The sequence below is a fragment of the Nycticebus coucang genome, chromosome 12 (genome assembly GCF_027406575.1).
Source record: "Nycticebus coucang isolate mNycCou1 chromosome 12, mNycCou1.pri, whole genome shotgun sequence".
NCBI classification, from domain to species: Eukaryota; Metazoa; Chordata; class Mammalia; order Primates; family Lorisidae; genus Nycticebus; species Nycticebus coucang.
Window position 1 is genome coordinate 85,709,581 of NC_069791.1, and position 25,918 is coordinate 85,735,498.

At 41.6% G+C, this 25,918-nt stretch overlaps 1 protein-coding gene and 1 pseudogene across 2 annotated transcripts in view; one reads left to right on the top strand and one right to left on the bottom strand.

Moving 5' to 3' along the window:
* The window catches only part of LOC128561073 (threonine aspartase 1-like), a 48,934-nt pseudogene extending 46,201 nt beyond the window's left edge, over window positions 1-2,733 (top strand).
* HS3ST4 (heparan sulfate-glucosamine 3-sulfotransferase 4) overlaps window positions 1-25,918 on the bottom strand; it is a 438,490-nt gene that overhangs the window by 278,336 nt on the left and 134,236 nt on the right. The window lies entirely within an intron of this gene.

Sequence of the window (25,918 nt, forward strand, 5' to 3'; positions counted from 1 at the left end):
TACATCATCTGATACTTCAAACGAGAAATTGTATTTAAGGTGACAGAAGAGACGCGAGCCTAGATGATGGAAGGGGGTGAAGTGAGAAAGGAAAAGCAATGTAATTGTGGTAAGTGAAACATGCATTCATCTGAGACTTGTAACTACTGTGGTTATATTTAGCTAACATTCATTGTCTTCTATCTTCTTTCATACTGTAAAGGTCTATGAGTTTATCTCCTGAACTAAGGCTCATTTAGCATATATTAAATACCTCTGGCCTTTCTCCACTTCTTTGCTTACTCTTCCCTAAGGCGAATGGAATGATGGTCCTGGTTGTCACATTTAGGAAAAATGTTCTTTCTCTTCTAGGAAGCAAGGTTCCCACAGGATGTTGGACTTCTCCTGTGTATACAGTAAAGTTTTGTTAGATAAGTCTCCATGAAGGGAGACTTGCCCCAATCAAGTATTATCTGTGCATGGATAGGTAACTCAGCCTAATGTGGGAGTTGGGCCAACAGACCCATTTGTCGCATACAAAGGCATATCTCCACTTGCCCATGGGCACTAATAAAGATGGCACGATTGCCTCCACCTATAACTCCTTAATCTTTATTTGGAATTCAGGCAAAAAAGAAAAATGCCCTAAAGACCCCAATGGACACATCTGTGTATATTAAATTTTCACACAGAATAACCCACATCACAAAGTCCCAAAGCTGCAAATGCTGGCCATGGGTGCAGAAAGAAGGGAAGGCTTATACACTGTTGGTGGTGTTGAAAACTAATACGGCCTTTTTGGAAAGAAATATAGAGAATGCTTAAAGAGCTAAAAGTAGACCTCTTATTTGATCCCGTAATTCCATTACTAGGCATCTACCCAGAAGAAAATAAATCATTTTATCATAAGGACATTTGCACTCAGATGTTTATAGCAGTTCAATTCACAATTGCAGAGATGTAGAAACAACCCAAGTGCCCATCAACCCACGAATGGTTAAATAAATTGTGGTATATGTATACCAAGGAATACTATTCAGCCATGAAGAAAGATGGCAGCTTCACTTCTATCTTTTTTACTCTATTTACCTGGAATGATTTGGAGAACATCCTCCTAAGTAAAGTATCTCAAGAATGGAAAAGCAATCATTTAATGTATACAATATTAATACGAAACTAGTAGATGAACAACTACGTACCCACATGAGAGAAAAATATTTAAATTCAAGGAGGATACAGGAGTGGGTTTGGTAAGCTCTCACCTCACCTGTTGGGTACCAAGTAGGGGTATATGGCACACATCCTGGGTGAAGGGCTCAACTACACTTGGACTTTCCCTAGCACAAATACAAACAATCTAAGCTACTCATACGTACTCTTATATTAATCTGAAATAAAAAATAAAAAGTCCTCACATCAACCTCATAATTTTATTCCCATGATCCATCTTAAAGATGAGAAAACTAATGCCCAAGGAAGTTAATCACTTGTTCAAGTTCACAAAGCCAACCAGTAAAGAAAGTTTCTCCAAATCCATTTCTTAATTTAAATGCTAACTCTCCTAACTGCTAGCTCCCTAACTTGGGACCAGTTTTCTCATCCATTAACATGGAGGATAATTTCACAGAAGTGTATTGTGAAAACTAATGAGATACAACTCACAGATCAATCTGGCACATAGTAAGATATATTTACTCTTAAAAAAAGAGTTGCACAGAACCAGCTTCTCCCTTTAGGGTTTTGGGAGGGAAGGTGGCCGCTCCTATATGAAAGATGTTCTGCAGTGTGGAAATGAAAATGACATTACTCCAAAGAGCATTCTGTTTAATCTTCAAAATGTGGAGAAACAAAGGGAAAGGATTCTCCTCTTACAATTGCAGGAATAGGATCTCATCTAAATCTCTTAGGTGAAATCGAGTGTGATGCCACCATAATGGATGGAAAATCCTTAGATTTTGGAGCTGTTGAAGCATTGAGTGGTTTTTAGTTAGAGAAGGAGCCCACAGATGGGCAGTAGGATCATGGAATCCCCTTTTGCCCTCCTAACATCATGACCACAAGATTCAGTTTAGCTGCATTTAAAAAAAAAAAAAAAAGAGGAAACTAGAACTGGAAGAGAGGGTGGAAACAGATTTCATTCAACTACAGAAAAGAAGACAATCAAGAGAAAAGAAAAACGACTCCAGCACTTTGGACGCCATGGGTGCTGTGGTTGTGGACCACTAAAGGAATGTTGCTTCTACTATCTGCAATGAGGCCTGGTCTTGAAACATCCAGGGAGATGGGCAGGCTGCCCCTCATGGAGAGGGCTCCTGGATTGAAGATCCCAGAGCTCATCCCTACTCCACAGCTGCAAGTACCTCAGGATGTGGAGAACATCTTGTACACACCATACTGGCTGGAGAATGTTCACATGCTTTACAAGCTGAAGATACTCATCAAGCTTTGTTGGAGACTATGCAAAACAAGTTTATCAGCTTACATTTCCTGGCCAGTGAGGATTGCGCGCTTGGTGAAGTGATTGTTCTCTGGCCATGCGGATGTTCTGCAGAGCCTGATTCCTCCCAAAACAAGCAGACACTTCTAGTGGAATTTCTGTGGAGCCACATGATGGAAAGCATGCGTGTTGGATATATGTCAGCCCAGGATGGGAAAGCCAAGACCCACATTTCAAGACTCTCTCCTGGTGCAGTGTCAGGACAGTCCGTGGCCATCGAAGGTGGGGTTTGCCGCCTGGACAGCCCAGTGAACTGACCCGTCAGGCTAAGTGTGAAGCCTCTGAGATGCATTTCACAACCTGAACTTTTGGGGCTTTTTAACAAGTAGATGTTTCATCTTCCTTGTTTTATAATTCCTATTGCAACCTTGTGCAGTGCTCGAGGCACAAGTGCTGCTGTTATCAGGGCTTAGTGACAAGCACATCTTGGGCGGGTGAGTAGGGCAATGCCTGCACAGGTGTGCGTGTGTGCACGGGGGTGAGTGTGTGCTGCTTCTCTCTTGATGAAACAGAAACTCCTCATTGTGTAACCTAAGACCAGGAATAATTAAAGTGTCTTTGCAAAATGTGTGCTTTAACTGTTTACAAGTAAAACCTGAAGTTGCAGGGAACATTTGCTATGTCACAAAGAGATACAGCTGTCATCGATGTAATGTGTCAGAATGGAAGAGCAAATCTACTTGTCTAAATTATTTGACAGTGGTAATGTTCCTTTTAATAACAGTAATAAGTAACATGTTTTTATTTGTTAACCAGTTTAAATGGATCCTGTGGTAACTTAAACTGTCACTCTCACCCCTCATGTGGGCATTTTTCTTTTTTTGCAGTCTTTGGCCGGGGCTGGGTTTGAACCCGCCACCTCCGGCATATGGGGCCAGTGCCCTACCCCTTTGAGCCACAGGCGGTGCCCTGGGCATTTTTCTTTAACAAAGAATGGTTTCAGTGAAACAATCTAACAGAGAAGTAAGGTCAGAACCTTTTAAAATAATAGTCTGATAAAGTTTGTACTTCTTTCCACAAGCTTTTCTAAGTTTAACTATTGCCTATCTTTGAGCTGTATGTACTATACTATCAATAAATGTGTAAAAAGTAATGCACGGTTCTTAATTTGTATATAATGGAAAGTTATTTACAATGTAAGTATAAATAATAAAGCAAAATCTATGGGAAAATTCAATATCTGAATTTCTTGTTTAAATATATTTTTAAGATAAATAGTCCTACAGATTAGTCTAAAAACTTTAAAATCATTTATTGTGAGAGAGAACTCAGAATATGCTAAATGTAGCATCAGCAGTGCTTTTTATTCTAAGAACTTCTTTTTGGTGCTTTATATTTGACAGATTGCTTCAGTAAATGAGCTCCAAGAAGGTAGAAACCAAAAGCTTGCTTTCTCGTGAGGACCACGTTTTTATTGCTTATTACGCTTACAATTAACAGGGAATTGAAAAAACAGAAAAACCTTCAAAGGGATTTAGGGAAGTGCAGTTTATTCTGCCAGTAAATGTTGTTGCCCCTCCTGGATCTGGTCTGCACATGTGGTAGACCCCTGGAATCAGGGTGGAGATGGCTGTCACCCTCTGCTTATTGCTTGAGCAGAGGACATACAATGTCTGAGACTAATATGGGGCAGTTCCCACACCTGCCGGACATCAGGAAGTCTGGCTTGTCGGACTGTGCAGCTGAGGGAGCAGCTACATTAAACCCCAGTGCCTTTCTGGTTATTGGTTCCAGTTTCTTCTCCCTCCTGGGTTTCCAATTTCTGGTTCCAGCCTCCTGAGTAGTCTGGCTCTTTTTCTTACTGAGTTCCCTTTTATATCTTTGAATCCTCATAATAAAGTTCTCTTTTCATTTTTTTTTTATAGCTGAGTTTGAATGATCTTCTGTTACTTGCAAATAAAGGCACGCCAATGAAAGCAGCTTTTCACTAAGGCTGGAGGTAATACGATGGATCATCACTGTCTTTAAAATGGCATATGCTGGAAGGCTTGAAAAGGGCAGACATATCTGTATTTTATAAAGATATAAACCCACTCATAGAAATTATGTACCATGGAAGCTATTAAAATCACCCCTAAAATCACTAACAATATCCCCCTACCCTTTAGCCAAAGATCACCTTATCCTCCAACTTGCCTTGTCAAGTACTTCCCTTGATGACCTCACTAGGACACTTTGTCACTGGCTCCTATGCTACCTTCCCTTTCCTGTAGTGACCCCCTCCACCACTGTCCATGTTCATGTCCCTCTCTGTGCATTTGGCCCACATTCCTTGCTTTTGCAATTTCCTTAACAACATCCTTGCCACCCTACTCCTTTCTCATTTCAGTACATGCACCAAGGCAAACCTCTAGCCCAGAATAAACCACGTCATCCTGTTTGTGTGTGTCAGATGTTGCATTGTATCCTCTCCCTCCAAATTCATATGTTGAAAATCCTAATCTTGAGCAGCTCAGAATGGGACTGTATTTGAAGGTAGGGTTTTTAAACAGGTAGTTAAGATGATATGAGGCCACTGGGTGTGGGACCTAAGCCAAAATGACTAGAAAAGATTAGGACACAGAGGGAGGACCATGGGGAGGAGAGGAGATAGTCTTCTACTTGTGAAGTCAAGGAGAGAAGCCCTCAGAAGAACCCGACCCTGACAAGACCTTGACACGGGACTCCTAGCCTCCAGAACTGTTACAATATAAACTTCTGTTACTTAAGCCCCCCAGCCTTCGTACTTTGCTATGGCAGCCCTGACAATCCATGCCCTGTGCGTTCACCTGAGCATTTGAAAGTTGCTGGAGAAAAACTACACAACCAGGTAAAATGCTCTCACTACACATGTATGACACCAACTGGACCCTTGGTATTGCCTAGGAATTCTGTGCCATCCTCTGGACAACTTCCATTTCCATTCCCTTTGATGACAATTTTTAATCTATTCCATTCTCTTCCTGTCTCCAGATGTCCTCCACTCTGCTTCCCAGTCCTCTCAATGGTGATCTTAACTCCACTTCACACTCAAGTAAAATTTGTTTTAAAATTCCTTCAGCCTCTGACACCCCCCTACTTACAACCCTGCCTGCATTTGCTTCTTTCTCTCACTACTCCCTCCTTTCCACCCACACTTTCCATCCTCCCTCTCCCCTCACCTTCTTAGAATCTTCTCTTCTCCACTTTTAACCATGTCACCTCAACCAGCTTCTATCCATCAGTATTTAAAAAGCACCCAAGGCTATCCAAGGTTATCTCAGCTCCTACTACTCTAAAGTAGATACAATCACACTACCTATAGTAAGAACTATTTGCAAAAGTCTAGCACACACTTGGAGCACCACGGACTCACATGATCCTACTTGAATTCCATTCAGAATTCTTTGACATACAGATGGGAGAAGAATACATCACAGACTTTGCAAATAAGAGAGATTAAACAGTATAGTTCTTTCGGGCAGCACCTGTGGCTCAAAGGAGTAGGACGCCAGCCCCATATACCTAGAGGTGGTGGGTTCAAACCCAGCCCTGGCCAAAACAAACAAACAAAAAACAGTATAGTTCTTTTCCCAGCAGGCATTTGAAGAAGTTTTTAAAAATTACTTCAATCCCTCAGTTCTGCCTCTCTGATCAAGCTGTGCTTAATGGACTTCCAGAGAATAAAATAATCCTGGTATCACATGAAGAGGCCAGAATGAGTTGTTTAGCACAAAATTGGTGAGGTCACTGGCATTGCTTATAAGGATTTACATGCAGACGTTAATACTATAAAGAAAATGCTTCGTCTGTTAAAATAAAGTACAAGTCCTTCTCCACCCCACATCAAGGGAGCACAGGGAAAAGGGAGATGAGAAGTGATGTTCTGGGACAGCCGTGCTGAGGGGAGGCTGCCCTCTGGAGAATGAACACCAGCAAGCACTCTCACTACAACCACAACAACCACTGTATGGGAAAAAGCCCTAAGCCTCCTAGCATAGATATTGTTGATATTATCACTATGAAAATAACCTACAAGCTCCCAGCCATAGTTACGAGAACCAAGAGGACCAGTGCACACAAATGTCACCATGGGATGCCCTCTTCCTCCAATTACTCACCACAGGACTGAGGGACAGCATGCCCTCCCTTGTCCATCAGTACTGCTCTGATACAGCCAGCTGAGTCCACTCCTTCCCTTTACATCCAGCATGTCCTTGGTGCCCAAGAAGAAGGGAGAGACTGCTATTTGCCAAGCAGCCATTAGTGAAGGTGTGTGGCCAACTGGGTGGTGATGTGTTTAAAGTCACCATCACAGACACATTTATTATAGAAAATATTTGTTGATGAAAGAGATATGTTTCAGGAAACAACTAAGCTCATAGTGGTAATGTAGAATATCATGGTAGCCCAGCAGACTGAGGACATCTTCACCTACTACAGCCATGGCTGTGGAAGGTCAGCCCATGTTTACTGTCAAGCTCAATGTTTGAAAGGACCAAAGATGAGCTGTGACTCAGGTCCATGCTTTGTCCCAACATCAAATTCCCACCCTAAAATTAGGCCCTCCTCATGAGGAATAGGCCCACTAACTATCCTCATGCCAAATATAAATGCGGAACCAGTGGTTCCAAGTTAATGAGGAACCAGGACCCCTGCAAGGTGAGCCCATACTTGAAGATACACTGCTTTGGAGTCTGAAGGAGTTCTTGAGGTCCTGAAGGAGAATCTTCAACAGACAGAGGGCCCTTCCTACAGGTCCATTCCTACTGCTGCATGTGACATAGCCCCAGAGAAACTGCCTTCCTGAGTTCCATAGTGAGCAATCCTGGAGAAGGTAAGCCATCTGGAAAATAAAGTTGTCTCAAGTTTGCCATGTTGGATGAGATCCCAACGGTCAACAAGGACCTCCTGGAGGCCTTGTGGGAAATACTCAAGCTGAATATCCACACCAGTGACTACATATGTAGGGGATCCTAGAATCCTAAGACCCTAAAAGATTTTGGTTTTTTTTTTGGCCAGGACTGGGTTTGAACCCATCACCTCCGGCATATGGGGCTGGCACCCTACTCCGTTAAGCCACAGGCGCCACCCCAGACCCTAAAAGTTTTAAAGGGCAAAGGACTTAGGGTGAGGTACCAAGATACCATCTGTCCCCACTATTCCATGAGAATACAATAGTCCTCTTCAGAGACTCCTCCAAAACATCTAAGTATGAAACTCATCTACCACCTACAGATGGCAGAACACACTGGAAGAAATGGCTGCATCACTCTGGAGCTCTGTATCCAGAGACCAAACTCTAGATGGACTCTGCAGACACTATCATCTGGAACGTCTAGAACCTGAAGACGGTGAACACCATGACAGTCTCATTTTCACACTGTCCTCTGTGCACAATGCTCTTGAGTGGCTTCCTAAAGGTGAAAAGTGCAAAGTGGAGATGAAGCAGTTGAGCGGCCTCCAGGAGAAGTCCCAGGACAGGGTTGTGGTCCACAGCAACATATATAGTGGCTCCTATCAAGACAAGGGACACTCGGACCATCAACTGCTTCTATGTCCTGCAGAATTCCAGCAGCAGGACATGTAAGTCTATTCCATTGCCATTGCAAACTACTGCACCATCTGTGGAACCAGGAACACCTGGGCCTGCCACAGCCAAGCACCACAATCTGGTGACTTATGACAACAGAGAGTTATTCTCTCATGGTTTGGGAGGCTGGAAGTTGTCAGGGTCATGCTCTGAAGGCTTTAGTACAGGGTCCTTCCTTGCCTCTTCCTAATGTCTGCTGGTTTCTGGCAATTCTTGGCTTGCAGATGCATCACTATAACCTCTGCCTCCAATGGCACATGGCATTCACCCTGTGTGTCCCTTCTGTCTCTGTGTCTTCCCATAGCACTACCCTGTGTGTGTGTCTGTGTCCACACTTCCCTCTTCTTACAATGACACCAATCATTGGTCTGAGCCCCTAAACAAGTATGATCTCATTTTGACTTGATCACATCTGCAAAGACCCTATTTCCAAATAAGGCCACATTCACAGGTTCTGGGGGCTTAAGACATCAACTAATCTTTTGGGGAGACATAACTCAGCCCATGACACTCACCCCCATGTGAAACATCAAACACAAGGAGCAGGTGCAGAACTGATGGCTACTTGGGCTTCATGTACATGACCTGGCAGTCATCTCTATGCCAGAACAGACCAAAACCTTCAGGACATCACAACACTGATAACTTAGAGCCTGGAAAAATGGACAGAATGACCTACACACAAGATCCTCATATGACAACTGGGAGGGTACAGTGCTGGCAGGGGCAATAGATAGGACAGAGAAAGACTGGACTTCACAGTGTATCTAAACCAGGCCCTGGTTCTCCTATAAGTGTCCTGAGTGCCTAAGCCAAGCAGGGCTCCCTGTTTTGTGTCTTCTCTGCAGCAACCCGTGGCCAAGGCAGGGAAGCTCAGTGAGCTGCACCCCATACTCAGCTCTGTTTCCTCCGGAGCTGCCAAGACTACACTACATGACTCCCACCTGCTGCCCGGCACAATGCTTGCCTAGTCCACTCATGTCCCCCCATCCCAAATAGACTCCACATCATGATGTTACTTAAGTGTTCTACTGTTTTATAGGCTATATATAAATTTCCTTATTTGCTGATTTAAATTAAAATGAAAAGGCAAAAATAAGTAAATACATAAAGAACAGTGGCCCTGGAGAAGAATTCCTGAAAGTCTTATAAATCCAAAAAATAATGCAGCCTCTTAAATGATGAAGGAAAAATTAAGATGAGGAATAGCTGTGTAAGGAACTACATGCCTCATCCCTGTAATTTCTTTTACCACCGGCTCCTCTTACCATTGCTCCTTTTGGACAAATGAGGCTACAAGTCATTATCTCAGGAAAGGGGTGGCACAACCAGAGAGGAACAAGTCTTTCTCTTGCTTTTGTCTTAGAGACATTGCGACCTTTGTATTTTATAAGCCTAAGCCCCCAGGGAAATCAGGAAACAGAAAATACCATGTGGAAGAGTATTCTTGAAAAATTCCCTGGGCTAAAGAAATTCGCTCCCTAGAATAGCATAAGAATCGCCATTTGGCACAACTTTCTAGGAATCCTTCCTAAACATAGCAGGGACAGAATGATTGTAAAGAAGAAATGGGAGCCTGAATTGCAAGTCCCTTTCTAAGAAAGCAACATGCTATTATTAAAAGTAGTTCTGGGGACACTATCAGCTCAGCTTCTCCTTCTAACCTACCACCACCCTCATAAGGCAGAACAAGTGCTGGAGATAAGGGCACACTACAGGGGACCTAGAGGGACTTCCCTAACCCAGAGATTCTCAGCACAGGGCAACTTTGCAGCTACCATCCCCCAGGGGACGCTTAGTAATACCTGGAGACATTTTTGTTTGTCCCAACTGGGAAGTCATTTCACAGTCAAAAGGCCAAGAAGCCATCCCCAAAATAGAAAGTCTAGGAGTAGCCATGGTCTGACTGAATGTTTACATTCCGCAAAATTCATATGTTGAAATTTTCACCCCCAAGGCAATGGCATTAAGGGGGGGGTGTCTTTGGGAGGGGATTAGATCATGCAGGTAGAGCCCTCCTCATAAATGGGACCAATCCCTTTATAAAGGAGGCTCCAGGGAGATCCCTCACCCCTTCCACCGTGAGAAGCAGGCCCTTGCCAGACACCAAATCCACTGGGACTTTGATCTTGGACTTCCCAGCCTCCAAAATAGTAAGAAATAAATTTCTGTTGCTTACAAGCCAGCCAGTTTGTGGTGTTTTATTATAGGAGCCCAAACAAAGACAATAAGCTTCCTAGAACAGTTCCTCAATTGCAGAAGCTCCAAGACCTAGACATGTCTGCACATCCCAAATACCTGGGAGCACCAAAAACAAGACAAGTAGATACAGTAGAAAGCCAGTCTACGAGACATCCCATCCAAACAGCAGAAGAAATCTCAAATATGCAAAGCTCTTCAGCTGTGACTGCCAAGAAGTGAGAGCCTTTTTGAAAAGCAAAGAAGGAAAGCATATTGAAAAGACTGATAGACTTGATCGCATAAAAAAAAATTTTAAATCTATGAAATAAGAAATAGTTTTAAAAAGAAAATGACAGTAAAGGAAAAATGACTTGCTGCATTTCGAACAGGTGCAGGGCTAGGAGCATTACTATGAGAAGAATCCTTATAACTCAGGAAGAGGGAAACACGTTAGAAAAGATGGGCAAAGGACATGAGTAGAGCTATCAACCACCTCTAAAGCATGCGAATGTCATAAGTCAAGTAAGTAGTAACAGATTCATCATCACTAAAAAAAAAAAACTTAAGGTGCCAATGTTAATGTCAAAGTCTGCTAGTGAGTCTACACCTTGATAGGAGTTTTCTGGGGGACAAAAAGATGACATGTATCAAAACCCTACAATAAGTAAATGCTTCATTCATTAATTCCACTCACTTGCAGGCAGAAAAATGAATTATGAAAAAAAAATCCATGTCATGCAAGCAAGAAACAAGGTCAAAGAGCTGTCCTAACTTGGCCAAGTTCCTTGAGCTATGAAGTAGCAAAATAGCATGTGAGCTCAGATTTGACTTCCTCTGAGCCCCTAGCAGACACATCAGCAGTCCAGGGGTGAGAGCGACACAGGTGGTCAGCAAGTAACTGTCCATCAGTCAAACTCAGGGCCTTGGCCATTCCTTGATCTCTATGTGACCTAAGGGTTACCATGAGCTAGGGTAATAGAAGAAGGGTACAACTCTAGCAATCTAAACATCCAAAACAGAAAGAATTTGCATTTCTCTGATGATTAAAGATGATGAGCATTTTTTCATATGTCTGTAAATCAAAACTACCTTGAGATACCATCTAACTCCAGTAAGATTAGCCCATATCACAAAATCCCAAGACCAGAGATGTTGGCGTGGATGTGGAGAAAAGGGAACACTTCTACACTGCTGGTGGGGATGCAAATTAATACATTCCTTTTGGAAAAATGTTTGGAGAACACTTAGAGATCTAAAAATACATCTGCCATTCAATCCTATAATTGGTATATACCCAGAAGATCAAAAATCACATTATAACAAAGATATTCGTACCAGAATGTTTATTGCAGCCCAATTCATAATTGCTAAGTCATGGAAAAAGCCCAAGTGCCCATTGATCCATGAATGGATTAATAAACTGTGGTATATGTACACCATGGAATATTATGCAGCCTTAAAGGAAGATAGACACTTTACCTCTTTCATGTTTACATGGATGGAGCTGGAACATATTCTTCTTAGTAAAGTATCTCAAGAATGGAAGAAAAAGTATCCAATGTACTCAGCCCTACTATGAAACTGATTTTTGGCTTTCATATGAAAGCTATAACCCAGTTATAACCTAAGAATATGGGGAAGAGGGAGAGGGAAAGGAGGGAGGGGGGAGGATGGGCAGAGGGAGCGTGATTGGTGGGATTACACCTGCAGTGCATCTTTCAAGGGTCTAGGTGAAACTTAGTAAATGTAGAATGTAAATGTCTTAACACAATAACTAAGAAAATGCCAGGAAGGCTATGTTAACCAGTGTGATGAAAATGTGTCAAACTGTTTATAAAACCAGTGTATGGTGCCCCATGATCACATTAATGTACACAGCTATGATTTAATATTAATAAAAAAAAGAGAGAAAGAATATATACTTTAGATAGCTCCCTCTCCAAGGGCATTTCCTCAGGGCTTCAGGCCAGGATCGGACCCACCAATGTCAAATCCCTCCTCCTCCCTATTCTTCTACAAAAAGGCCAACCCATAGCTGACTGAAAAACATTTTCCCATTACTAGGGAGCTTTTGTCTTATGAATGACAAAGCACTTCCTTCCAGAGCATCCCCAAGAGCACATGTGTAGTGGAGCTGAAATTTTACCTAAGACCACAGTTCTGTGAGTGATCGTGGAATTCTGTGGATTAATGACCATGGACCCACCAGCACAAAACAAATGGCCACCCATTTTTGCAGGCAGCAGCAAGTCTGTCAATCCCACTGAGTTAGGGAAAAAAGGTGCAAGACTTTCAGGGAGAAGTCTGGGATCTCTTAGTGCTTTTCATCCATGGAAAGCTGCCCCTCTGCAGACCAGTCATGTGTCAACAGAAACTGTACCTGGCTGTGACGGGAGCATGACCCTTTGACGTTTGAGATGTCACCTGGGGAGGCTTGCCCTGCATGTCATAAGAGAGTAAAGGCACAGACTGCAGTGAGTTGAGGAAAGAAAACTCTTTGTATGGTAACAACCCAGCTGCTTCTTCCCAGCCTTAGGGCTGCAGGATCTCAGGCCCCTGCTAATGAATCCAAATTCATGTTTTTAAAGCCCAACCTTCCTGGAAAGAAGCTGATAGTATATCTAGCCAAGAGCTAGGAATTGGATGACCCTGGGCCAATCCTTTCTGACTTCCTCTCTCTCTTGCCTCAGTTTCCCTGACTCCCATGCAGGCTCTGTATAATCTGGAGTCCTGCATGGAACCTCCATCTGTATGCCTGGCAAGCTCATACCCTGCACAGTTCTTTGAAATATGCCATCTTGGGCAGCACCTGTGGCTCAGTGGGTAGGGTGCTGGCCCCATATACTGAGGGTGGCTTTGAACCTGGCCCCAGCCAACCTGCAACAAAAAATAGCCGGGCGTTGTGGCAGGCACCTGTAGTCCCAGCTACTCGGGAGACTGAGGCAGGAGAATCTCCTAAGCCCAGGAGCTGGAGGTTGCTGTGAGTTGTAATGCCACAGCACTCTACCAAGGGTGATAAAGTGAGACTCTGGGAGGGAAGGAAGGAAGAAAGGAAGGAAGAGAGGGAGGGAGGGAATGAGGGAGGGAGGGAAATATGCCATCTCATAGGAAACTTGAGGTCTCTCCTCTTTGTCCCATCTCTGAATCTATCCCCTCTCTCTCTTTAGGTACCACCACTACTAAGAACATCCTTGGATGTGAAAGAACAAAGTAGGAATGAAAATGAAAAGAAATTAAGATTGAACTGAACAACCAAACATAATATTAAGAGCTTTTTATAATGCAGACACCCAAATGGTTTCTTTTCCCCACTCGCTTTTATTTTCTAACTTTCTCAATTCTTTATCAAATAGAAAAGCACTATTTATTTCTGTCTCTTGTGCTAGAAATGACATATCTCATGGGAAATGAGCATGTTCTCACCTTGGCCAGCAAGAAAATAAATGACATGTTAAGTCCAAAAAAGATGTTTTGCTACTCTAGTGACACTTCAAACTTGTAGAGTCTTAGTCTGTTTGGGCAGTTGTAAAAAAAAAAAAAAAGCCATAAACTGAGTAGCTTTTAAGTAACAGAATTTTATTTCTCGTAGTTCTGGAGGCTGGGAAGCCCAAGATCATGGTGCTGGCAGGACTCAGTGTCTGGAGCAGGCCCACATTCTGCTTTATAGATGGCAACTTCTAATTGTGCCCTCACCTGGTGGACAGGAAGGACACTGGATTTTTCAGCTCCTGGGGAAGGGTTACTCATCCAATTCATGAGGGCTTCACTCATTAGGTTTCAAAAGATGAATGGGGCATGTAAGGGCGGGGGGTGGGCACAAACATTCAGTCCATTGCAAAGAGCATTTGCTTTGCAGTTTCCAAAATCATTTATTAGCATTAGGTCCTACATCACTCACACCACTCCACCTAGATCCACATTTATTGGTGAAGAAACTTTGGCTGGGGGAAGTAGACTGACCTCGTCCAAGATAGTGGTAGGTGTCAAGGCAAGAGTTTTGTCTCCTAAATGTCAGTCACATACTGAATAGCACCCACTGATTCCTGACTTCGAAAACCATACAGTCTGATGTAAAAAAAAAAAAAAAAAAAAGTATTAAGTAAATGACATTACAAACAGTTAACTGTGAAATTCAGTGACCAAAACTGTATCTATATCTCCAGCAATGGTGGGACAGCTAAGTAAATGATAGTTCATCCACATACAATGAATTATTAGTGCAGGCAATAAAAATGAAGCTGTATAATAGTTACTTACTTAAAATATATGCTCTACATGCTGATAAATAAAAACAACATAGGGTACAGAACAGATTATAAAATATGACCCTATTTTTATGAAAAGAAAAAAGTAAAGGCATGTGTGTGTACACAGCCCAGGCTTTTGACTGCCACTTTACACTTCCTCTCTTCTGGGTACAGTTCATCCTATTACCTGATCCTTTAGTAAAGCAGTGAGCAAACTACATTCCCATGGGCCAAATCTGCCTTGCTGCCTATTTTTATAAATAAAGTTTTGTTGGAACACAAACGTACTCAACCATTTACACATTTTATACTAAAACGGTGAAAGTGAGTAGTCACAACAGAGGTTGTCTGCCCCCCAACAACTAGAATATTTACCAACTGGCCCTTTGCAGAAGAAGATTGCCAACCTCTATACTCATCTATCCAGGAATCTGGGACTACTGATGTTCTGAAACACAGGCATCTTAACTGAGCACTCACTAGGTGCTAGTCTGTGCAAGCGCTTTGCAAACATCTCTTATTTTCTTCTCTCAACAGCCCTGTGAGGCAGGTACTGTTATTAACCCTACCTCACAGTTGATGAAACCAAAGCTTTTGATGATTTAGTAGCCTGCTAAGGCCATGTAGCTCATAAAGAAAGGAGCTAAGACTTAAATTGGAGCTTTAAAATGAAATGCCTGTCACTATGGTTTGAATATTTGTTCCTTTCCAAACTCATGTTGAAATTTAATCCCCCATATGGAGTACTGAGAGGTGGGGTCTTCAAGGGGTGACTGGATCATGAGGGCTCTGCCTTCATAAATGTATTAATCCGTTCATGAGTTGATGGGTTATCACAGGAGTTAAGACTGCTGGCTTTACAAGAAGCATAAGAGAACGCTCTCGCCATGTGATGTCTCTACCACCTTGGAACTCTGGGGAGAGTTTTCACCAACAAGAAGGCCCTCACCAGGTGCAGCCCCTCAACTCTGGACTTCTCTGGGTCCCTAACAATAAGGAAAAAATTCCTCCTCTTCATAAATTACTCAGTTTAAGGTATTCTGTGATAAGCAGTAGAAAATATACAAAGACGCCTCTGAAATCAATATCAGAGATTCCCAGTTTAAGTTCTTCTGATTCTCTTTCTGTTCTAGCCTCTTGGAACCATAAACTCAGACGATCTTGGCCGTGATCTTTACCCGAAGTCCTGCCATTGTGCCACTATCTCTACCTCTCCTCTGGATAAAAATGATGAATAATATTAATCACATTAGATGTCAGTGGGAATAGTACAGTGCAGCTATGGAAATCTAGACTCTGGATGGATGTTGAAGATAAGATGACAAAATTATCTATTATCTTTGCAGAAGTCAGCTGTCAGTGGAAGCTTTCAGAAGGGGTGAGATGAGGAGCACTGTCTGCACCTTATTCTGAGGGATCTTAGAAGATTGGAAAGTAAAAGAAAGCAAGTCCAGAAGGAAGGTATAAGGTGCACTGAAGCTATAGTCAGAAATGGTCTCCTGGTAAGTCATGGCACGTTTGACCTTTCGGTATAAGTCACGACCAAGCATTTCATATTGGCATGTTTATTACTTCATAATAAATCTCTTATATTTTATGTCTCCTTTATATTTCAGGTAGGTTATTACGTTGATTTTTTTAATTGTATATGCAGATTGGTTATATTATCTAAGGATTTCATTTCAGAAGGTCCTACAAAATACTGTTATAAGAAAGGGATGTGTGGCCAAATGGATGTTGAGAGCCATTAGCTTTATAAATTCAGGGAGCAGTGGGAAGTTCTGTGAGGCTGGAGCTGGGTGGAGGGTTGGAGACAGGAGTTGTCAGGGGATGAGGTGAGTGATGTATGAAAGAAGTAGGGAATGGGAAAATCCTTGGGTACAATTTGACCATGAAGTCGATGAAGCAAAAGCTTCAGTTAACCCCTCCCACATGCTTGGCACCCACCCAAGGCCCTAAGAGGGGCCCAAGAACGTGTTCAGATAGTCATATGTTTGCTTTTCTTTAAAGCTGATACCTTTCTTTTTTGCTTAAGGAGGGTCCCTCAAATTGTATACTGAGGGCACTCCAAATCCTGGACCGAGCCCTGCCATGAAATTCGTGCTTCAATGATTTAAAACACAAGTGTGTGAATAAGTAAAGAATTGACAGATGCTTTATGCAGAAAAGTCACTGGACACTCCTTTTCCCTCAAGGGCAAACAACTTCTTTCCCATTTCCCTGTCCATAGCAGTGAAACAGGCCATTCTGTTCAGACTTGCTTTCTGTATGTTCCTCACATGGACACAGACAGACACATGTCATGACTATCCTGGCCTATCAACCATCAGGTTCAATCCAGCAAATCCAGCAAGTCTAGTTTCTCTAGGCACATATCACTCACATAACTAATAATAAACCATTTCTGGTGTACAAGTGCCAAGGACAGCCCTTGCACTAGCCCTCCCATAAGCTTATACCTTATATTTCTCTTACCTTTCTGAATGTGTTGTTCTATTATCTCAGCAAGGCGCCACTATACTAGCAATCATCACAAATGTGTTCACTCACTTTACAATCACTTACTATACTTTTACCATCTTCCAGATCTTGCAGTAGATACCTGAAAGATAGAGTAACATGGCAGATGATGTGTGGCTCTTGGCTTTTGCTCTGCCATGTAATACCTGGTGAGCATGTGCAAGCCATTTGGCCTGGGTACAAACTTATCCCACTATAAAATAGACATAATGACGGCACTGAGTATGTGGTGTCTCTGCCTGCCCCACAATTTCTCTTTCTTGTTTAATTAATTTTCCACTGTATTCCAAAATTAACTGCATAGGTCCCATACAATAAAAGTCACAGTTCTTAAGTACTCGGCTTGACGATTTTTGACAACCATGTGCTGCCAAGTGACTTCCACTGAAAATAAGACACAGAAGACTTCCATCACCCCAGAAATTCACTCATGCTGTTTGCAGACCAATTCCTGCCCTCCCCCAGAAACAACCACTTCTGATTCCTCCCATGAGATAAACATTGTCATACACAACTACCTTTTTGTGTCCTGCTTCATTTGCTCAACACAGTGTTTCTGAGTTATATCCACACTGTTGTGTCTATCAGCCGCTTGTCTTCTGAATTATATTGTACTGTATAAACCTACCCCACGATCTATTTATCCATTCTCCAGATGATGCCAAGTTTTGGCTATTGTGAATAAAGCTACTAGGAGCCTTTGTGTGCAAGTCTCTTTGTGAACACATGATTATACTTCCCTTGGGTAAATACCTAGAGGTAGGATTTCTGGGTCAACGAATGTTTAACTTTATAAGAAATTAACGAACAGTTCTCCAAAGTGGTTGTACCACTTGACACTTTTCCCGGCAAGCAATACATTGTGCCAGCCAGTTGATCCACATCCCAACAACCTGCTTTTCCAGTTTTTCAGCTAGTTTGTTTTTTCCATTTCAGTGGATGTGGAATGGTATCTCATTATGATTTTAATTTACATTTCCTTAATGACTAACGATATTGAATACCTTTTCCTCCACTTATCATCCATTTGTAGACCTTTGTTTTGAAGTCTCTTCAAGCCTTCTGACTATTTTAACATGCTTATGTATTTTTGTAAGCATTCTTTATATATACTGGACATGAGCCCAGTACATCAAATAGATGCACTGTGAATATTATTTATTTAGACACTGCATTGAGCCATATATGTTACCATCCCTACCCTCAGGAGCCTTCAATTATATGAACCAATAAAGAATCCTTCTTTTAAAAAGGGCAATTGAATTGAGTCTCTGGACTCTGTCCCTTGGAAGTGGGAATCCTGATTAACACATTAAGAAATACCTACTTTACAGGGTAGATGTGAGGATTAAATGAGAATGAATGGGATAACACATAGAAAGTCTTTAACACAGTATCCAGCACATAATAAAAAAGCCTTCTGTTGTTCTTACTAATATATTTTTAAAGCATCTCTTTCTATTAACAAGGAAATAAAATCTCTACAGGAAGGGAGAGGCAAGAAGCATCTTCAACTACAGAAATTTACAAGCGCTCTTAATTGAACCTGGAAAGGCATGTCAAACATAAAATTTCCAACAAAAGACTAGTAAGCCTTAAAATGGAGATGACAGAAGATGTAATTTCTAGACTGTAAGAAAGACACATAAATGGGTCAATGAGATACAAATGCCCGTGGGCACTTAAGCCAGGCTTCAGCGTGTGGCGCAGGCTGGAATGGATTGGAAAATGAGGCTATGAATGTAGGGTCAGATTACTAGGCATCTTTGTCACAGAGAGTATGTGTCCCTTGAGAGTATGTAGTCTTACCTTCTCTAAGCATGAGCCTCAGAGCAGCAACCTAAGTTGGGAGCTTGTTAGAAATGCTCAAATCAAAATCGGTATTTCAATGTGGTCCATGTGATTTTATTCTCAGGACACCTGTACTCAATGTTCATTGCAGCACAACTCAAATGTAACAACATGAAATCAACCTAAGTGTACATCAGTTAATGAGTCTATAAAGAAAATAGAATACTATTCAGCCATTAAAAAAAGAACATACACCATGGAGTACTACTCAGCCATAAAGAGAAATAAAATAATGTCATTTGCAGCAACTTGGAAAGAACTAGAGAGCATTATCTTAAGGGAAGTATCTCAGGAATGGAAAAACAGATCCCACTGCTTTCCCCTGGGGCCTCAATGATGGTAAACATGTTCACAAACTGGTACATATAGAAAGCAGTGGCCTCCAACCTTTTCGGCACCAGGGACCAGTTTTATGGAAAACAATTTTTCCACAGATTGGAGGTGTGGGGGGATGGTTTCAGGATGATTCAAGCACCTTACATTTATTGCTCACTTTATTCTTATTATTATTACATTATAATATATAATTAAATAATTACCCGACTCACCAAAATGCAGAATCAGTGGGAGCCTTCAGTTTGTTTTCTTGCAAGTATACAGTCCAGGTGCTAATATCACTGCCTCAGGTCCACATCAGATCATCCAGCATTAGATTCTTAGCAAACAACTTAAGTCCCTATGCCATTTACAGCACAGTTCACACTCCTGCTGATCTGATGGGAGGCAGAGCTACGGCAGTGATGTGAGCAATGGGGAGCAGCTATAAATATAGACAAAGCTTCCCTCCCTAACCTGTGGCTAACCTCCTGCTGTTCCTAACAGGCCACCATCTAGTACAGGTCCACAACCCTGGGTTTGGAGACCACAGGTATAAAGGATGTTTGAAACTAAGAAGGGGATAGGGAGGGAAATAATAAAGAATAAAGAATAAAGTATAAAGAATTACCTATTACTTATGATGTATACTATTCGAATGGTGGACAAACTAAAAGCCCTGACTTCAGCATTATATAAGTCATCTATGTAAGAAAAACACTTGACCCTCCCTTAAAATTATGAAATACTTGACCTCCCTTAAAATTATGAAATTTTAAAAAAGACTATGCTACAACTAGATCTCCCTGGGCTTCAGAAGTTAGTGTCATTTTTGATAGTTTAAAACAAACAATGACAGGAACCTTGAAATCTCAATTTGCCTTACAAGCATATTTATGATATTATCTTTCTAAGAGCTTTCTGTAGACATTGACTAACATTATTAGACTCTACTAATATTCATCGTCATTATGATATCAAGCTATTTGACAAGTGACTAATAATGTCAGGCACTAGCAGGGTTACCCTCTATGTATTACTTCCCATCCTCAAAACAGCCTTGAAATAATAGCAGCTATAACTGACATGTGTTGCTGGCCCCCTGAACTCATTTCCCACTTAAATCCACAAAGACCCCTGCTCTCAGCCAAGAGTTCTCAGCCCTTGTTTCATCCTGCTAGCCATGGTGATTGGTTCAGGGAAGGTCATGTGATACAGTGAAAGCCAATAGCAAGCGAGAAAATACCTGGGGAGCTTCTGTGAAATAGGCTTCTATCAGAATGACCCAAAGAGAGGTTGCCCTTTCTGTGTAAGCTACAGAGGGAAAGCAGAAATATGTGAGGTCTGCCACAAAGGAAGTCATTTTCGCTATGACAGGGAAAAGTCACCCTGAGGATAAAACTGGCATTGAGGGGGTGGAGACAAGATGAATGACTGAAGCCAGCTTTCCACAGAGGTTCCCATCCAGAAGGAGAGTTAAAAGACAGAAATTTAGCAAGTAACCTGGTGGATTAGAGCTGCACCAAGAAAGAAGGTTGAAGAATGCACATCAACCCCGCTGAGGTGAGCTGCGATCGCAAAAATACAAACAAAAGGTACAAAATCCATCACCAAGCAGATGGGAGTCCCCTCCCCCATGAGAATGGCTCGGAGTGCCCACAAACAAATGAGCAGAGTTCAAAGGTCCTGCCACTACACTCCACGGGAGAGACCCTCTAAAAACTGGACCTATCTCCCCTACTAGGGTGCCACAGCATTCTCTTGCCAGGCATAAAACTGTATAAAACTGTATATATACAATTGTGAGCTCCCAGCACTCCCCTCCACTCTCACTCTGAAGTCTGGAGGACTGTCCCCCAGGAGTCCAGATTCTTGGGTGATTTCTCGAGGGGTGTGGACAAGGTCTAGACTACAGCTGCTCAGTGCAGATTCTGCAGCACGGGAGTGAGAAGAGGATGGTCGGCTGAGAGGGAACCACGCCGCCTGAACGGCGGTGCCCCGAGGTGCAGAGCATCAGCTGTTTTTGGCAACAATAGGGCTCACTCCCAGATATTACGAAGCCACACCTCCTGTCTTCCAGGGCAACCAGAGGAGGCCAGGCATCTTCTCAGGTAGCAACCACCATGGAAAGGATCTGGTACGGAAACGCACACCCCGTGAGTAAAGGGTCTGCCTGAGGCGGTACCTGCCTGGGTGGCGTGGGGAACTAGAAACGCATGCGCAGAGCTGGGAAATTCCCAGGGCAGGGCTGACCAAGAAGAACTGCTTTATTGAGTCTAAGACATACCCAGCCCTCAGGGGATCATCAGACTATAGACAAAGGAAGGCAGGCGGCTATAACTGACAGTTAACCAAATACAAACCTGCAGGAGCAAAGACAGGGCCTGAGGCGCAGGTTCTGGGAACTCAAAACAGCTTCTCTTCTGCAGGGGAATTTAGCAGGGAAAGACACAAATTCCCGCAAAGTTGTTCTGTTCTGTCGGTAACATCAATCAAGGGCAGGGCTGGAACTGACTGAACACCCCCAGCCTCCATCAAGCACCCGAGGTTGGCAGGCCTCACCTCCCCCTGCTGGATAGAGGCAGAAAGCAGTGGCCTCGCTGAGCAGATACAGATTTCCTTGTGATTCAGGCAGGTGCAAACCCCTGGAGTATCTGCTCACTGGAGGCAACTGGGTCACAGCCCTGTGGGACTATCAGTGACTGGGTGTGACAGAGGTGCAAGGTGGGAAAGGAGGCATCAACCTTTCCAGACTAATCTATTTGCTGGGTGGGTCCTCCTAAATTCACGGAGCACTGGAGCAAGTCATATTTGAGCTGTCACCAGATCCCTGTGATCTAGTTGCCAGAGACCTTTTATAGTCTCCCACCTGAGACAAGTGCTGACTGAGACAATTGATTTGGACCATTTGAACAGAGCCAATTGCCTGAAGACTATTCAAGGGGTGCCCTGGGTGTGTGGTTGCAGGAAGGTTTGATTTTCCATTTCCAATTGTTGCCTGTGGGGAGGTGGGGTGACCTAATTGATGGTATTTCTTCACAGCTGAGACTTCAACCCAGAGTACCTGTTTCACTAGGGTCAAACAGAGACCAGCTGAAAACAAGACAGAACCACTTAGCCCCACCACAACAAACAGATCTACAGTTTCTCAGGTCGTAGCACTGTACAGGTCCTCAGCAAAGCTCCAGGAGAAAAGTCAAACACTGTAAAATAATCATGGGGTGGAATCAGCAGAAAAACTCTGGTAACATGAATAACCAGAATACATCAACCACCCCAAGGAAAGATATGGTAGATTTAACTGAAGATCCCATTAATAAACAGCTGGCTGAGATGTCAGAAATTGAATTCAGAATTTGGATTGCAAACAAGATTAATAGATGGAGGAAAATTTGGAATTATAAATTCGAGGAGCAATTCAAAGTCGGAATTAGAAATTGGAGGAGAAATTCAAAAGTTGTCTCAAGAATTTAACGAATTTAAGGACAAAACCACCAAAGATTTTGACGCACTTAAGTAAGAATTTGCAGCCCTCAAAGATTGGAAAAATATAGCAGAATCCCTCAGTAAGAGAGTGGAGCAAGCAGAAGAAAGGATTTTTGACATTGAAGACAAACCTTTTGGACACTCCCAAACTCTAAGAGAGGAAGAGAAATGGAGAGCAAAAATGGATCATTCTCACAGAGAGCTCTGGGATAATTTGAAGAAGGCTAATATACGCCTCATTAGAATCCGTTAAAGTGATGAAGTGGCCTCGCAAGGCACAGAGGCCCTTATCCATGAAATTATGAAAGAGAATTTTCTAGACATGCCAAGAGATTCTGAAATTCAGATAGCAGACAGTTTCAGAAGCCCAGCACAACTCAATCCGAATAAGACACCCCCCAGGCATATCATAATTAACTTCACTAAAGTTAATATGAAGGAGAAAATCCTGAAAACAGCCAGATGTAAGAAATCCATTACCTACAAAGGGAAGAATATTAGAATGACTACAGATCTCTCCGCTGAAACTTTTCAAGCCAGAAGAGAGTGGTCATTGACTTTTAATCTCCTAAAACAAAATAACTTTCAACCTCGGATCCTGTATCCAGCTAAACTGAGTTTCATTTATGATGGAGAAATTAAATACTTTAATGACATTCATATGTTAAAGAAATTTGCCATAACCAAATCAGCTCTTCAGAATATTCTCAGACCTATCTATCCTCCATAATGACCAGCCCAATCCTCTACCACAAAAGTAAACTCACTCAGAAACTTTTCATCAAACTACAATTCCACAGTGGCAAAAGAATTAAAAATGTTCACTGGACTTTTGAAAAACTCAATACACAAAATCTTATCAGACTTATCAATATTCTCCATTACTGTGAATGGATTAAACTGTCCTCTAAAGAGGCACAGATTAGCTGACTAGATACAAAAACTCAGGCCAGATATTCTCTGCATACAAGAGTCACATCTTAACTTAAAAGATAAATATAGACTCAGGGTGAAATGATGGTCGTCCATATTTCAGGCAAATGGTAATCAGAAAAAAGCAGGTGTTGCAATTCTATTTGCAAACACAATAGGCTGTAAACCAACAAAAGTAAGGAAGAATAAGAATGGTCACTTCATATTTGTTAACAGTAATACTCAATATGATGACATTTCAATTATTGTTATTTATGCACCCAACCAGAATGAGCCTCAATTAATAAGAGAAACTCTAACAGACATGAGCAACTTGATTTCCCCCAGCTCCATAATAGTCAGAGATTTCAACACTCCTTTGGCAGTATTGGATAGACATCCAATAAGAAGCTGAGCAAAGAAATTTTAGATTTAAACCTAACCATCCAATATTTGGATTTAGCACACATCTACAGAACATTTCATCCCAACAAAACTGAATACACATACTTCTCATCAGCCCACGGAACATACTCCAAAATTGATCAAACCTCAGGTCACAACTCTAACCTCAGTAAATTTAAAGGAATAAAAATTATTCCTTGCATCTTCTCGAACCACCTTAGAATAAAAGTTGAACTCAGTAACAACAGGAATCTGCATACTTATACAAAAACATGGAAGTTAAATAACCTTATGCTGAATGATAGCTGGGTCAGAGATGAGATTAAGAAGGAAATTCCCAAATTTTTGGAACAAAATGACAATGAGGACACAAATTATCAGAACCTCTGAGATACAGCAAAGGCAGTCCTAGGAGGGAAATTTATAGCACTGCAAGCCTTCCTCAAGAGAACGGGAAGAGAGGAAGTTAACAACTTAATGGGAAATCTCAAGCAACTGGAAAAGGAAGAAAATTCCAACCCAAAACCCAGTAGAAGAAAAGAAATAACCAAAATTAGAGCAGAATTAAATGAAATTGAAAACAAAAGAAATATACAATAGATCAATAAATCAAAAAGTTGGTTTTTGGAAAAGGTCAATAAAATAGATAAACCTTTCGCTAACCTAACCAGGAAAAAAAAGAGTAAAATCTCTAATCTCATCAATCAGAAACGACAAAGACAAAATAACAACAGACTCCTCAGAAATTCAAAAAATCCTTAATGAATATTACAAGAAACTTTATTCTCAGAAATATGAAAATCTGAAGGAAATTGACCAATACTTGGAAGCACGTCACCTTCCAAGACTTAGCCAGAATAAAATGGAAATGTTGAACAGGCCCATATCAAGTTCAGAAATAGCATCAACCATACAAAACCTCCCTAAAAAGAAACGCCCAGGACCAGATGGTTTCATGTCAGAATTCTACCAAACTTTTAAAGAGAAATTAGTATCTATATTACTCAACCTGTTCCAAAAGGTAGAAAAAGAAGGAAGACTACCTAACACATTCTATGAAGCAAACATCACCCTGATCCCCAAACCAGGAAAAGACCCAACAAGAAAAGAAAATTATAGACCGATATCACTAATGAATATAGATGCAAAAATATTCAACAAGATCCTAACAAACAGAATCCAGCAACACATCAAACAAATTATACATCATGACCAAGTCGGTTTTATCCCAGGGTCTCAAGGCTGGTTCAATATATGTAAATCTATAAATGTAATCCAGCACATAAACAAATTAAAAAACAAAGACCATATGATTCCCTCAATCAATGCAGAAAAAGCTTTTGATAATATCCAGCATCCCCTCATGATCAGAACACTTAAGAAAATTGGTATAGAAGGGACATTTCTTAAATTGATAGAGACCATATACAGCAAACCCACAGCCAATATCATATTGAATGAAGTCAAACTGAAATCATTTCCACTCATATCAGGAACCAGACAAGGCTGTCCATTGTCTTCACTGCTCTTTAACATTGTAATGGAAGTTTTAGCCATTGCAATTAGGGAAGAAAAAGTGATCAAGGCTATCCATATAGGGTCAGAAGAGATCAAACTTTCACTCTTCGCAGATGGTATGATTGTATATCTGGAAAACACCAGGGATTCTACTACAAAACTCTTAGAAGTGATCAAGGAATACAGCAGCGTCTCAGGTTACATAATCACCATTCATAAATTGGTAGCCTTTATATATACCAACAATAGTCAAGCTGAAAAAACATTTAAGGACTCTATTCCATTCCCAGTAGTGCCAAAGTAGATGAAATATTTGGGAGTTTATCTAACAAAGGACGTGAAAGATCTGTATAAAGAGAACTATGAAACTCTAAGAAAAGAAATAGCTGAAAATGTTAACAAATGGAAAAACATATCATGCTCATGCTGGGAAGAATCAACATTGTTAAAATGTCT